Source organism: Dermacentor silvarum, chromosome 5 (genome assembly GCF_013339745.2).
Source record: "Dermacentor silvarum isolate Dsil-2018 chromosome 5, BIME_Dsil_1.4, whole genome shotgun sequence".
NCBI classification, from domain to species: Eukaryota; Metazoa; Arthropoda; class Arachnida; order Ixodida; family Ixodidae; genus Dermacentor; species Dermacentor silvarum.
The window spans coordinates 78,374,274-78,390,490 of NC_051158.1; the positions used below are offsets into that span (position 1 = coordinate 78,374,274).

At 45.2% G+C, this 16,217-nt stretch overlaps 1 protein-coding gene across 1 annotated transcript in view; it reads left to right on the forward strand.

The window, feature by feature from the left end:
- LOC119453515 (uncharacterized) overlaps nucleotides 1–16,217 on the forward strand; it is an 89,197-nt gene that overhangs the window by 28,490 nt on the left and 44,490 nt on the right. The gene's annotated exons all lie outside the window — the stretch shown is intronic.

Genomic DNA, 16,217 nt, shown 5'->3' on the forward strand with positions numbered 1-16,217 from the left:
ATCCCCCGCAGTGGGTTGTGCCAAGTATTGAGGCATCATCATCATCATCATCATCATCATCAGAACGCGAGTGGCGGGCATTCTTCACGACCGCAGTGACTTTGAGTCGTGGGCACAGGAGGTTCACCCTTAATAAATATCGTTGTTTTATTGGCCTGTGCTCCTCTACATCCTTACAATATGATGTTCGGCAAGCTGGGCTTTCGATTAGTTGCCACCCAACTGAACGCTGCGTTCTCATGCTCTTGATGGCGTTCGTGCTCCAGATAGCTGCAGATCGCGTTCTCTAGATGGCGTTCGAGAAGTTTCTATCATAATTGTTCTGTATTGGGACCGTGTCACACCTACAGCGGGGGCGGCGGCGCACCGAGACAGCGCCACCAGCGGCCAGTCAGACGTGGCACGTCTACAGGCGCACGTCTACAGGGTGCCTCACGCAACTTTAACCAAACCTTAAAAATATGCAAATGCACGTAGCTTGACAGAGTCAAGGTGACGTTTGCCGTCGCTTGGAGATACTCAGATTACTTTGTTTCATGCCGCCTCATTACATACTTAGTCTGAATTATATTATCAACTTCTCAAATATTATGAATGAGAAGTGTCAATGAAAACAATTATAGGGCAACATGAAACACTACCGATGCAGCTTTCTGTTGCTCAGTACGTGCTACATAAAAGTGTTTTTCCGAGCGTCAACGAAGCCCGCGAATACACGCAAAATTTCCGCGTGACTGGCCGCTGGAGGCACCGTGCGTGTATTCGCGGGCTCCCTTCACGCTCGGAAAAACACTTTTATGTAGCACGTACTGAACAACCGAAAGCTGCATCGGGAGTTTTTCATCGTGCTATACAATTTTGTGATTGAGACTTTTAATCTAATTATTATATTTGAGAAGTTAAATAATTCATTAAGACTAATTAGGTAATTATAGGCTGAATGCAAAAAATTCTGAGTTTCTCCAAGCGACGGCAAACAACATGACCTTGGTTCTACCTAGATACGTGGTAGTCGCGCATTTTTAAAGTTTGGCTATAGTATTACGTGGTACACCCTGTATACTCTTTACGTGAGGACACACGCGAGGCGCGATCGACCAGATCGAAAAGTAGCAACTGCGCGCGTCCATTGTGTAGCAAGGCTGAATAAGTGCAACGTCACGCTTATATGTATACACTGCCCATTACCCACTGCGGCACTACTTTGTATATATATACCCATGTTCATTCTTGCAATAAAGTTGTTTATTGCGTGACCTCGACTCGCACACATGGTGGCAGCGGTTCACTATCGCTATATCGACCCCGTCCACGCTGCTTCCCCCGCCGAAACCACTGGACCCGTCAGCAGACGCATGGCTTGGATGGAAAACTTGGAAATGTGAGTTCACATTGTTCTCCATGACTACCCAGTTAAGTAAGCAGCCCAAAGAAGTTGAAGCAGCAACTTTACTTGTAACAGTTGAAGAGGGCAGGAAAGCTTACAGCGCCTTCAAATTAAATGAAGCGGATAGGAACAATGTCGACATTTGGCTTCAGAAATTTGAAGAATTCTACAAACCAGTGACCAATTTGACGTTTAATGAATTTCGTTTCGGGTCAAGAGACCAAAAGCATCAGCCTCGAAACCCTAAAATGCCACTCCTGAGTCATGATGTACCCTCACTACCAGGGGAAGTTGTTGGCATGGACTTGTTCTCCTTTGAAGGCCATGAGTTCGCCCTTATTGTTGACTTCTACTCCTTCTTCTTTGGAATTCGAGAGTTTCGTACAACAGCTGCAAGTTCTCTTAACACGTGGTGTTCTCACATTTTCTCGGTCCATCGCTTGCCCAGGAATTTTATGCACTGACGATGGACCGCCTTTTAACAGCCGTGAGTTTAAGGACTTTCTCAGCACCTTGGGTGTTGATCACATCACCTCAAGCCCCTATCAGCCACGTTCAAATGGCATGATGGAGACAGCGGTTCAGGAATCAAAAACGCTTTGAAAGACGTGTTCCCTTAAAATGCCTGTTTTTCAAATGGCTTTACTTGAATGGCGCAATACCCCACATGATGATGTGCTGCAGTCCCCCGTGCAGAGGCTGATGGGACGCCAGACTAGGACTCATCTACCAGTACCTACCAGCCACTTGGAACCACGGACAATTCCATCTGACCTGATCCAGGGCCGCCTTCAAGAAATACGCCAACGACAGAGGACCTGCGGCAATCGTGGCAGCAGGAACTTGTCGCCTGTGATAGCAGGTCAGCAGGTCACAGTGCACGTTACGAACCAGCGGCTCTGGTCTCCCGCTGTCATTCTCCGACCAGCCGATGAACACCACTCGATCATCGTCCAGACTGAAGACGGCCGGCAACTTCGGCGCACACGAGAGAACCTCCGCCTGATAGACCCGCAACCGGAAGCGAGCGTCGTGCCCGAAGACGGATCTTCCACAGAGCCCCCTCAAGAACTACGGAGAAGCACAAGACAGCGTTGTGAGCCCTGTCGGTAGCCTCAACAAGAGACGCATTAACTACGTGTTAGTTTCCCTATAAAAGGGAAGATGTAGCAAGGCTGAATAAGTGCAACGTCACGCTTATGTGTATGCACTGCGCATGACCCACTGCGGCCACTACTTCCATGCTTCCAATAAAGTGGTTGATTGCCTGACCCCGAATCGCACACCCATTGGTCCGGCGACCGGCCGCGGATACGTATATATATATATATATATATATATATATATATATATATATATATATATATATATATATATATACCACTAGCGAATACAAAGAACTCTAGGGGGTCAAAAATAACCCCAAGTCAGCCAGTACGGTGTGCCGCACAATCAACTCGTGGTTTCGGCCCGAGTTGGTATTTGGCACGATTTGAATTTTTCGAATGTCATAACTGACGTGCATGCATTTCTCAAAACTCGTGTTGCAATGTAAGCATGCCAAGACTAGAGGCAATGTCGAGAGCTACGGATCTAATGTAGGAGTTCTTCAAGGAAATGCGAAATGTCAAATGACGTCCGAACTTGTTGATGACATCAATACGAAACACTCGCCGTGCTACGAGAGCGTATGGCAGATAACACCAGTCGGTATTTTTGCTCTGCAAAAGAACTCGAAAAGCGGAAGAACCTTCACTTTCACTTACACTTACCTCAAAGCAGGAGCTAGAAGCATTACCGTCATTAAATGGAAATATGGCGATCATTTCAGTTGTATGTGCTTTTCTTTAGTTTTTTTATTGATGTGATATGAGGAGATGTTGACGCACAAGTAAGGCGCCGGCTACTCCTCAACTCTTGAATACGTCTGACCTACAACATTGAGGGTTTAAAATAGCCTTCTCGTATGTGCTTTGTGTAACCTGCTGTACAAACCATTCTCAATTGTGTAGTTCTCCCCGAAAGCGAACGTTTCGGGAGAAAATAAAGTGCTAGAGAAGGTAGAGACCTGGTTTACGAAGAGCGTGTAAGCGGGCCGACTGAGCCAGGAATTCCGCCATTCGGTTCGCGAATGCAGTGCCATTGCTTTCAAGTTAATTCATCGACTCTTGACCGTACCCCTGTCCAAACATTCCTCGATACGGGCCAGATGCCCTAAAGATCGTGAAAGTGCTTTTTTTTCGAATCTGTGTATTACGAGGTGGTTTGAAAAGAGACCCACAGCCCAGAAAAAGATTTATTACGATGACTTCGAAACATTGGCACTCCGGACACTGTCCCCCTGAAGCCGCGTTATGTACACACTGCTCGCACCACAGTGTTATTGCACGAACGATTAGGTGAGGTTGATGTTGGGAGGCTCTTTAAGTACGTGCAGAGCCGTTGGCAGGGGATTCGCAATTCAAGAAGGCCATGAATTGCAACATCATTGCAAATTTTCATTCATAGTTTTTAGATGTATGTGTAAGTAGTTTCCATTCTGTCGCAAGCATATTCCATCTTAATAAACAGTTAGCCTCCTGCAATGAGTGTAAGAGCCTTGCCTACTGTAATGTGACCTCTCGACATCTACAACACCTTCAAGTTTCGCTCACTGACATCGCGTCGAATATCAACTGGAATGATCACCATATTTCCATTTAATGCCGGTATTGTTTCTAGCTGCTGCTTTGACGGAAAAAAAAAGAAAAGTTCCTCTGATGGCGATTATTGTAGTACATGAGATCTGTATCCCATAAATAACAGTTTAACGATGTTCCAACTTGCGCATGCATTTGCAGGAATCAATGATGCTAGGAACATTTGTTATATTTCATGTTAGCGCAGTCGGTATATTGATGCAATAATAATAGCCGCACATCCTTTGGGAGTTACATAGATTTATTGTGCCATCAAATATTTAAAAATACACAAGTGAGGAAACGTCTGTGCTAACAAAATATATCGCCGCCTTGAAGCCAAATAACCTATTGAAAAGGGTTACGGCAAGTCGATCAGTTCTGAGGAAGCGCGCAAAGTATAGAAAAGTCCACGCAAGGGAATCTTTCTGGGAAAGGTATCCTTTGTAGCTTCCTGGTACAGTTTGGTGAATGATAATTTTCTCCATTTAATGAAAAGGGTTGCCGCAGGGTAAATGACCCACAAATATTTTCAGGATTGAGTCCAATCCAGAAAAATAAAACGTTGGAGAACCTAATAAGACACGATTAATGAAAGGTTACTGACAGTACTAAGAAATGTGAATCATACCTGGTACCGGAAATGTTTAGTACAGTCCTGTTTTGCATAAATCTAGGCATACTCGTTCGGAACTGTTTAGGGCCTGTGTACCTCTAGCTGTCGCTTGCACTGTCGATAAGAAAGGATCACAAGCGCCGATGACGGCATCGGAGGATCTATGGTGTTTAAAATCTCTGCACTCCTAAAAGTGGCCGACATATGTTTTTTTGAAGCATGAAATGCATTTAGCACCCGTTGTCGGCAACCTTCAATTGACATTGAGCCAAAAGCCGTACCCGTTATCCGGGCACTCACACGAGAATATGGGGGCCCTCAAACGAGAACATCCGTGCATCGTTGCGTAAGCAAAACGAGATCATCCCGGCAACCAGTCGAAATTTAGGGAAATCTGGTCCCTGGCCCCTAGCCCTTCGTATAGAACCGCATTATATATACACTAGATACTTCGCAAACAAGTTACAAAAATATTGCTTCCGATTTCTTCCTAATGTTTGTTCACAATATCACTCAAGCTGTAACTTCTAGTACGCTGAACTTTTATTTGTCATTTCCAATAGCGACATTCAAAAGGCAGATGGAGAGGTTGCCTGTGCTCCTTCGAACGCCAGCGGTCCGTGAGCCGTGAGCGGTCCGTGAAAAGAAGAAAAACTAGCCACAGCCGCTGAGCGGTGTGCACCTTACGAAGAAGAAATGCGGTTGAAGGCGGCGGCACCACAGGCACCAAAAGACGCCATATGATAGTCATTTCACCGAGAGCCAGCATTTTTGTTTTTTGCCGAGGTGGCGGTTATTTTGGTAGACCAGATGCAACCGCTAGAAACGCCTAGCTTATGGAGAATTTACGAGGGCAACTGTTGTATAAAATTAGTCTGGCAGGTGTCAGTATGGTGTTTAGCTGGTGGTTTTTGTCAGAAGAATGCCGGCACTTCTGCAGCTCTACTCACTGGGTGGCAACGTTAGACGAGAAGAGGTGTTCAGCTTTACGCCAGCCACATGAGAAGGTTGGGGTTCAATGGGGAATTTAATCTTGCGAGCATGAGCCTCGAAATGTTGAGAGGATATGAGTGTTGTGGATGCATTGTACACGTTGCCAATGTAGAAGCGGACGAGGTTGGTGCAAGCCAACTGAAGGGACACTGTTAATGACAAAGACCTGACAGGTACCATGGCTGCTCCTGGATGTACCCTACGTTTTAATGTGAAACACCTTAGTTGCGGTATTCTCAATGTCATCATTTCTGTGGAGACACGGTGCTGGCCAACGAAGTCTTGCCGAAAACCACCCGGGTGGCACATTCCGTGAACATAACTGGACACTTTATCAGCATACAAGAGGCGAGTAGTGTGATCCATACCTTCCAGCTGCTACAGCAAACTTTTGCCAACTGCGACAGTTTAGGCAAATGACAGTCGATTGTAGCGTTTTTTCGCCTCCGGTGACAGTTACCCAATTTATTCATTTAAATAAATCTTACAGGCCCCTAGAGGTTAGGGGAGTACAATAAAAAATGTGGTTGATCCCTCTTATATAGGAATCGGTATAGAACACGAAAGTGAAACGTGTCTTCACAGAAGTAGTGTAATGTTTATTGCACATTGATATATAATGTCTATTGGTGTTTTGTGGCTAAAGCGCCCTTAGGCGTTGATGCACCCACGCTGACGCCTGGTGGCACGTCTCCTCCATCACGACTACCAACGTCGATGACCATGAGCAACCGTCGTGCATATGGAAGCTGCACTACGCTGCACACGCTAGCACAACGCGAAAGACGAAGCACGTAACTGACACACTAATACAACGCGCAAGACAAAGCACGTAACTGAATCGTCACCGAGTCAAATCAGCGCGTACAGCGCGTCGTAATTGCAGCCTCCGCGATCAACTTCAGAAACATTTTCAGAGCTAATTGCGGAGGCCACGCTGCGCTGTGCTGAGTACGGTGAACGCCACTACCAACGCCACCTAGGTGGCGTTGGTAGTGCTTCTTGATGCCAGCGTCCCTTCGAATGCTGGCATCGAGGCGTCGTAGTGGTGAGACCACCGAAGCGTTCACTGTCGGTGCGCGTTAGTGTCATAATGCAGTACTTCTCTTTTCTGCTCGTAGGCGGCGGCACCGCCCCGAACAAGAGCGCGGGTACACGGAGGAGTGTTAGATATATAAGGCGCGTCTGTGTAGCTCTCTGCAAAGGCGTTTGTGGCGCAATGGGTTAAACGCTCGGCGATCTATCGTCGCGGACCGAGAGGTCGTGGGTTCGATTCCCAAATTTTGCATGTTTGTGGAAATTTTTCTTCTGGTTTCTTTCTTTGTATTATGTTCTATGACGTATTTCCGTGACGGAAATACGTCAGTGAAGTCTTGGTGGACCCCGGCATAAAACACTTTCGTGTTAAAAAATGTGGTTGATCCCTCTTATATAGGAATCGGTATAGAACACGAAAGTGAAACGTGTCTTCACAGAAGTAGTGTAATGTTTATTGCACATTGATATATAATGTCTATTGGTGTTTTGTGGCTAAAGCGCCCTTAGGCGTTGATGCACCCACGCTGACGCCTGGTGGCACGTCTCCTCCATCACGACTACCAACGTCGATGACCATGAGCAACCGTCGTGCATATGGAAGCTGCACTACGCTGCACACGCTAGCACAACGCGAAAGACGAAGCACGTAACTGACACACTAATACAACGCGCAAGACAAAGCACGTAACTGAATCGTCACCGAGTCAAATCAGCGCGTACAGCGCGTCGTAATTGCAGCCTCCGCGATCAACTTCAGAAACATTTTCAGAGCTAATTGCGGAGGCCACGCTGCGCTGTGCTGAGTACGGTGAACGCCACTACCAACGCCACCTAGGTGGCGTTGGTAGTGCTTCTTGATGCCAGCGTCCCTTCGAATGCTGGCATCGAGGCGTCGTAGTGGTGAGACCACCGAAGCGTTCACTGTCGGTGCGCGTTAGTGTCATAATGCAGTACTTCTCTTTTCTGCTCGTAGGCGGCGGCACCGCGCCGAACAAGAGCGCGGGTACACGGAGGAGTGTTAGATATATAAGGCGCGTCTGTGTAGCTCTCTGCAAAGGCGTTTGTGGCGCAATGGGTTAAACGCTCGGCGATCTATCGTCGCGGACCGAGAGGTCGTGGGTTCGATTCCCAAATTTTGCATGTTTGTGGAAATTTTTCTTCTGGTTTCTTTCTTTGTATTATGTTCTATGACGTATTTCCGTGACGGAAATACGTCAGTGAAGTCTTGGTGGACCCCGGCATAAAACACTTTCGTGTTAAAATGTGGTTGATCCCTCTTATATAGGAATCGGTATAGAACACGAAAGTGAAACGTGTCTTCACAGAAGTAGTGTAATGTTTATTGCACATTGATATATAATGTCTATTGGTGTTTTGTGGCTAAAGCGCCCTTAGGCGTTGATGCACCCACGCTGACGCCTGGTGGCACGTCTCCTCCATCACGACTACCAACGTCGATGACCATGAGCAACCGTCGTGCATATGGAAGCTGCACTACGCTGCACACGCTAGCACAACGCGAAAGACGAAGCACGTAACTGACACACTAATACAACGCGCAAGACAAAGCACGTAACTGAATCGTCACCGAGTCAAATCAGCGCGTACAGCGCGTCGTAATTGCAGCCTCCGCGATCAACTTCAGAAACATTTTCAGAGCTAATTGCGGAGGCCACGCTGCGCTGTGCTGAGTACGGTGAACGCCACTACCAACGCCACCTAGGTGGCGTTGGTAGTGCTTCTTGATGCCAGCGTCCCTTCGAATGCTGGCATCGAGGCGTCGTAGTGGTGAGACCACCGAAGCGTTCACTGTCGGTGCGCGTTAGTGTCATAATGCAGTACTTCTCTTTTCTGCTCGTAGGCGGCGGCACCGCCCCGAACAAGAGCGCGGGTACACGGAGGAGTGTTAGATATATAAGGCGCGTCTGTGTAGCTCTCTGCAAAGGCGTTTGTGGCGCAATGGGTTAAACGCTCGGCGATCTATCGTCGCGGACCGAGAGGTCGTGGGTTCGATTCCCAAATTTTGCATGTTTGTGGAAATTTTTCTTCTGGTTTCTTTCTTTGTATTATGTTCTATGACGTATTTCCGTGACGGAAATACGTCAGTGAAGTCTTGGTGGACCCCGGCATAAAACACTTTCGTGTTAAAAATTATAGCTTATGCAATAATTAGAATACATATGTGAATACATATGTATTCACATGTATATAGGGTAACACAAACATATAGGGTAACGAAGACGCTAATGTAGTACTATAGTGTTGCAGTATGTCCAAGGAAACAAACCGAAAGCTTAGGACGCGACAGCTCATTCAACAACGAAATTTCACACAGTAAAACTTAATCAACCGAATTACAGAGCAAGCGGGGCATAATTAGGCTAAAACAAAACGGTATTTAAGGCGTAGTTGCAAATTAATAATGGGAAAGGCAATGAAAAAACATAATATGTCAGGTTATGTAGAGTTGTTTGAAAATGCGTTGTGAGAAGAAGCCGGAAGTTTTCTTGGTCCCTCTCATAAACTACGGTGTTGGAAGGTTGTTCCAAAGACGAATGGCTCTTGGAAGAGCGGAGTGGCGAAATGAATGAGTCTTTCCGTAGATGCACATGAAATTGAACCGATTGTACAACCGTTGATTGTATTCTAATGTGGCTGTGACACGTGGCCATATTGAGGCCTTATTTTTGTGGGAATAAAGACTAAGGTGACGGGCGGGCGATGGCGACGATTAGACGAGAGTAATAAGGCTGAGTAATCGGGTACAAAATGGAATTCGTGTTGGCTACATGTTTGCATATATAACGAATTCAGCGAAGGAACAGTATTATGCATATATATAAAGCGAGGCATTATTAGGCTAAAACTAAACAGCATTTAAGGCGTAGTTGCAAACTAATAAAGGGAAAGGCAATGAAAAAAAATATATGTTAGGTTATGTAGAGTTGTCTCCGACATATATATATATATATATATATATATATATATGGTGTCATTAACAGTACGTTTACTTAATTTAGACCTTTCACGAATAGTTTAAGCTCACTTTATTTATTTCAGAAATATTGGCGACAGTACGAGGACTAGGCAGGAGTGGGTCTTACAAGCAGAAACGACAAATAGTAGTAGTGATAATAATAATAGTGGCGCTAAACAAGACAATAACTGAAGGACAATGAATTTGATTAAGCTCTGTGTACTTATACAATAACAATAACATTCTGTCGCTGAGAAAAAAATAAAAACAAAAACAAAAACGATTCTGAATAAATGCTAGTACTTATGCAATAGACCGGAAGAAAAGCATGTCGGCTAGACATACACAGAAAACAGCTGTGTGAATGACAGCAGGCAACACTACAGAGAAGCGTTAACAAGATTCAAAAATTGAACGTCCTGCAAATACGACATTGATGCAGAGGGCGATGACCAAATGTCGTTGTTTAAGGTACCCAGAAAGGCACTAGAAAGTCAGAGATAAATCCGAAGGGCGTGTGCATGTGTTATGGGAGATGTTATGATTAAGAAAATGGAAAGGAAAAAAGACAAGGAGGAAGTCAGTTCTTTTTACAGTTGACCTAGCATAGACAGGAATGGCTGAACGGTTGTATAATCTATGTGTGCAGAAAGGGCATTCCAATCAGTGAACGTACGCCGGAAAAGAATAAGCAGAATGATTGTGTGCTACATAAATACTCGATCAGCTTTTTAGAATGCGCGGATCACGTTGATTTACGATTCATTGATTCTGCACACGCATTTTATTGCGATAGCAATTATATGGACACTTAAAGTGGGTTTCTGCCGTCGGCATCGCTGTCGCCCTCGCCGTGAGGTTCTGTATGACGTCAAACGGCGATGAAATCGTCGCCACGCGCCGTGTGCTGTATGTGCGAGTGAAAGCGCGCGAGGGACGCGTGCGCAGCCATGTTACTGCTTACATGTCTGTAGGTTTTATTCCAGCTTGTGAATGTGTATCCCCATCCGGTATGCGTTTCTTCCACATGTGAGGCTACACGAGCCTCGGCCGAAATTTTGAGCAATCACTGTTCTCCACTCTGGAAATGATTTTTTAAAACTTGTTTTATGCATGCAAAAAGCAACTGGGCGAGGCTCGTATTGGGCTCGCCCGATAGAAAATTTGGCCAATAGCCATTGGCTTATTCGAACTAATGAAAAACAAGGTATGCATTGTTGAACTGGCATGACAAAATATCACCCTATCTTTTTTTACAGCGTAAGCTGTTATTGGTATATTCCAATAGCCGTTTCCGTTGACGATGTTCAGAGTCGTGATCCACAGCCGTTATCCGGGCACTCAAGACGAGAACGGGCGCCAGAACGAAACGAGAACATGCGAGAACATGCGGGCATCATTGCGAGAACAAAACGAGATCATCCGGGCAACCATTCAAAACTTAAGAAAATGTGGTCTCTGGCCCCAAGCTCTTGACAGGACAACATTGCATACGCTAGTTACTGCCCAAACAAGTTACAAAAATATTGCTTCCCATTTCTTCCTAATGTTTGCTCACAATGTCATTCAAGCTTTAACTTCTTGCCCGCTGAACTTCAATTTGTAATTTCGAATAGCGACATTCAAAAGGCAGATACAGTCTATAGATAAAACATATAGATACAACCATATACTTGATTGTCATCTTTTGGCACTGAGACACGGTTGCCTGTGATCTGTCAAATTCCAGCCGTCCGTGAGTTCTGCGGCGCGAGTTTTGCGTCACCCCCTTCGACAGAAGGCGTGAAGCTGCGTTACCAGGCTAGGTAGCCTACATGCAACGGCGCTTGCATGTAGGCTCCCTATGACCAGGCCAGCAGCGCTGGCGCGGCGCGGATGGTTGTTTGGCCGAGACGATCGAGACTTGAAACGAGGTTCAGTTCAAAACAGGTTAATTTCGGGTCAGTAAACTTTCAGGCCTGCGTCGCGGCACTAATCTGCTTTCCGGTGGCCGTTTCATGCTTACATCTACTCTCGATCACGGGACAGCCAGCAATATTTATTCACTGCAAATTCTTTCTATAACTGACATCATCGAAGAATGGGAAACGTACCAAAACGTAATAATTCTGTAGGTATTGCCTTCACATTTCGCACTTTGGATAGATTTTTTGCTTTTTTATAGCGTCGATTGCTGAGAGCTCATTCGTGCTTTACCGCGCCTGTCGGACTCGCAATTGTCCACACGGGCGTCGCCATATTGTCACGTAATGATGACGGTGAAGAACCAGACAGTGGTACAACTGTGAGTCACGAAGAATAACACTTCACTGGGTGAACTTGTGCCCAGAAAAACCAAGTCCCGCTCAAGCACAAAGATAGTGGTGAGCTCTATCGTCGGTTGTGGAAATCTGATGTATGGGTAAAACGGTTGAATATTGACAATTTACTCATCATACATTCCAGCCCAATCACTGCTCCTGATGAACGTTCCAGAATACACAGAAGTATTCGCGTCGCACATGCAATGATATTAAACAAGATTCTTTGGCTACACAACATTCGTTAAAGTTATGATGCCTGAAGGCGCGTCTTGCGTCGATATATAACTTTGTAACAGTGGCTATTAGGTAAAAAATGGTAACAGAGAAAAATTACCACTGAACAAGGGTCAATACAAACGATCACCTCATGCAGCAGAATGGAGGTGTCATTGTAAACATTTTGAGAAAACGAGTAGGGCAAGAGCTGACACGAGTGAGTTTGCTAATGAATCACTGATAACACCTTAAAAGCCCTAATTAGTTAGCAAAACAGCAAGTAAACTTAAAAGCAAAGGCGGGAATTGCCGCGGCCGCACTACGAGTATATCTTCAAAGAATCGTCAAGTGAAAGTGAATAGGGTATGCTGCGGCGAAAATTATCATATAGGGTGTTTAGAACAATCCACATACTGCAATTAGTAACCAGTTAACAATGCAGGTGTGAACAAGCACTGTTTAACTAGAAGTAAAGATGGAGTAGCCGTTGATGCACTCTTACTTTCGTGACATCATGGCGGAGGCAAAATTTTTCTATTGTCCTTTTTCGGGGACTATGTTTTGGAGCGCAGGGGCGCAGAAGGTATGTGTTGCGCGGTTTTGTGGAAGGAGCTTCTAGTGAGGGCCGTCGCTGAGTATGACAATGTCCTCAAACATTATGTTACGGTGTTGAAAACCCCTTGATTTAAAAAAAAGACTTTCAGGAAGCTTTGGAATGTTGGGAAGCTGAAGCTGTTCGGGCGAAGCGTCGTCGAATGATGCCAATGGGACAGCGCCTCAGAGCATCCTCGAAATGTGCCTGCCAAGAACGAGAGAAAGCGGAGCAACTTGGTGCGGACTCATCGCATGAAAACGTAAACGTACAAAGCACAAATACTAGGGTAAAGAAAAGTAGAAGACAAACGTCAGCCGAGAGTTTGCACAGATGTGCTAAAAGTGTTCTTTTTACTGGAATAATTTTACTGCAAACCATAAACGCTTGTACGTTCACTACTAGTGCAGCCTAACACACTAAATGTAAGTCGCTGTGTTGCACGCTAGCATTTTTTCATGTTCTAAAATAGAGATCAGCTGGTTTTAACAGCAGTTGACTATGTAATTGAACTGATGCAGTGATTTAAACGAACCATAATTAAGCAATAGGTAATTTTTTTACAAATGCATGAAGAATTATGCAATGTTGCGCCTGTTCTCTAACAACTTCTGTGTGGTGAAATCAGGAACTATTTTGTGGCAATCGGGAAAGTGCTCGACTAACGCCTGCAGGTGTATAGACAGTCATTGAAAAAGTTTTATTACCATCAGTTCAATAAATTTCTACCGGAATAGGCGCTGACCTGCGAAGAAGCAGCAGTCTCAGGTGGTGATGTGCGCCGTCGCGCAATGGCAAACTCGTCGCGTAGCGCACCTATCTGAACCTCAAAGTGAAGAGGAACACTTCGGCCTACGTGATACTCTGCTCACGTAGCCAGTCATTTTATTCCGCCAGTTGTGTCATTTTGTTGCTGAGTATGGGCAGCCTTCATTCAAGCGCCTGCATAAAGGGTGAGTATATATAGCTCAGGAAGGAAATTTATTTGAACTCGTCAATGAGGAGGCAGCGAAGCTGGGCCGACACGTTGCACATGAATGGACACTCACAGGACTTGAAGAATCTGTGCTCATTGCCAGGCCATATTACACATTTGACATTGCTATATTTAGTGCCACAAGCGCAGCATATAAAATAATTACAGTGTGCGCCCGGAGCTGTATTGCTTAGCGGGATCGCAGCTCGTGTCTCCGAAAGGAATTACAGAAGAACAGCACTAGCATTCAGCAAGAAACATTTTACTGAGCAAAATTTAAATAAAACGCAGAAATAAGCACAAAACAAACTACCAAGCAAAAATTAGGAGCAGTTCATGAACGTGAACATAAATAAATTAGTGCACAAAATGATATCTCATTAAGTGCACAAGTGTTTTATCGCTGCAAATATCCTGCCCAGCTTTGTTGCATAGACTATAAGGGAACTTAAGCCATAGTTTGCCTAAACGTGGATCAGGAAGGAGCAGTTAGGTCTTTCCTGAACATGTTAAAACGAATGACATTTTTTGGAAGACCTAATTATTTAATTGTATGGATTATATAGTCATAATTGTAATAACATACTATAATATGAAAAGAGACATTAAAACATGCTTACTTAAGAAACATTTTAAGGACACGTGTCATGATGTAATATGTATTTTAACTTGTGAAATACAAACTTGCTTATGCTTATGAATTTACACTGTAAAACTGAAAGAAGAGAAATAGTCTAAAATTTACAAAATGCTCTAAGTTGAAATCCTTACAGCTCATGAATTTTCAATGCTCTAGTTTATCAGGAAGGTGGGCTAAAAGAAATGTTTTCTGCCTAGTGCAAATTGCCTCTTTTTTGTAAGTGTAAAATTTGGTCGAGACATCGCAGTCTGCTAGGCTTGCAGTATCAAATCTATGGTATATGCGGTAGGGACCTTGTAAACAAGACCTATATACTCTCGACAACTCTGCGACAGCTCGGTCTGTAAACAAAATCGATGAGTCGTCATAAGCCAGAAAATGAAAGTCGCCCACGACACACCACCACAGCCCGGTCTCACTTTGCGGATTTTTAAAGTCTACGATAGGCTCCCATAACATGACTGAATCCTCACACACACTGCTATTAGTAGCGTCACTAGGATTTAATAGATTGTCTGAGACGCAGCGGAATCGCGACACCAGCATTGCTTTGGCGAAGGCACTGCGCTGAGCTTTACTGAAACACTTGCTGTCTTCTCAATCATCGGATACGCATCTCTCGTCGCGTCTGGACGGCAAAAGAAAAAAATACCCAGAAAGCTCCTTCGTCTACGTTGTAGATGACACAGCAGGTTCGCACAAGAAATGCTAGCGTGTCATCGCGCGCAACAATCGTGAGACACCCCTGACTCATATTTAATGGTAGTTGTAATGGTAGAGTCAAAACTCATTAGTGAACATGAGCTCTCATGAAACTAGAAACCGTATGAGCTTACTAAATTTACCAAGAAGTATGAATTCATTTGAGCATTGTGAAACTTAACCAATGCAGAATTTGCAGGAAAAAATGGCGCAGTTTCACCCGAAAGGCGAAGCATCAATTGCGATAGCAAATTAGTACGGAGCTACGGAGTAAGAATAGTAGTTTTATCAGCTATATAAACTTGGACATGCAGCAGCACCAGCAATGCACAGAACTGTTGTCGACGCCGTCGACGTTTTGCCCGCGTTCGCACCGAACGAGCGCGGCGTTGGTGACTGCTGCCGGTGCCTCTGGCGGCGGCTCGGAGGTTTTCGACGAGATCAGAACGGGGCACTCGTCGAGCTGCGTCGGAAGTCTTTAGCACCTTCTCGCCTCGCAACGTTTTTATATAAATACACATTTGGTGCCGCAGCTAAACGTCGCCTCCCCTCCCTCCTTCCCGTCCCCCCACGGCATTTCGCGCGACGGAATAAGTCGCGTTTGCTCTCCGCCGTGCGCTCGCTCCCGTGAAAGCGCGCGTCCCTCGCGCGCGTTCACTCGCACATACAGCATAAGTTCCGCAGCGACGATTTCATCGCCGTTGGATTTCATGCGGAACCTCACGGCGACGGCGATGGTGGCGCCGACGGTAGAAATCTACTTCGGGTGTCCATATAATTGCTGCAAATTTTGGATTAGTAATTTTGAGCATACGGCATTAGAGCATGCTTGTCATTGCCATTCTAAAAATACTAATGGAGTGTTCGCAGAAAAAACATATAATTGCTATCGCAATAAAAGTTGTCGCAGTTTCACCTGAAAGGCGAAGCATCAATTGCGATAGCAAATTTGTTAGAGAGCTATACGGAGTAATGATATTAGCTTTATCAGCTGTATAAACTTGGACATGCAGCAGCACCGGCAACACGGAGAACTGTTGTCGACGCCGTCGGCGTTTTGTCCGCGTTCGCTCAAAATGCGTGCGGCGTTGGTGACTGT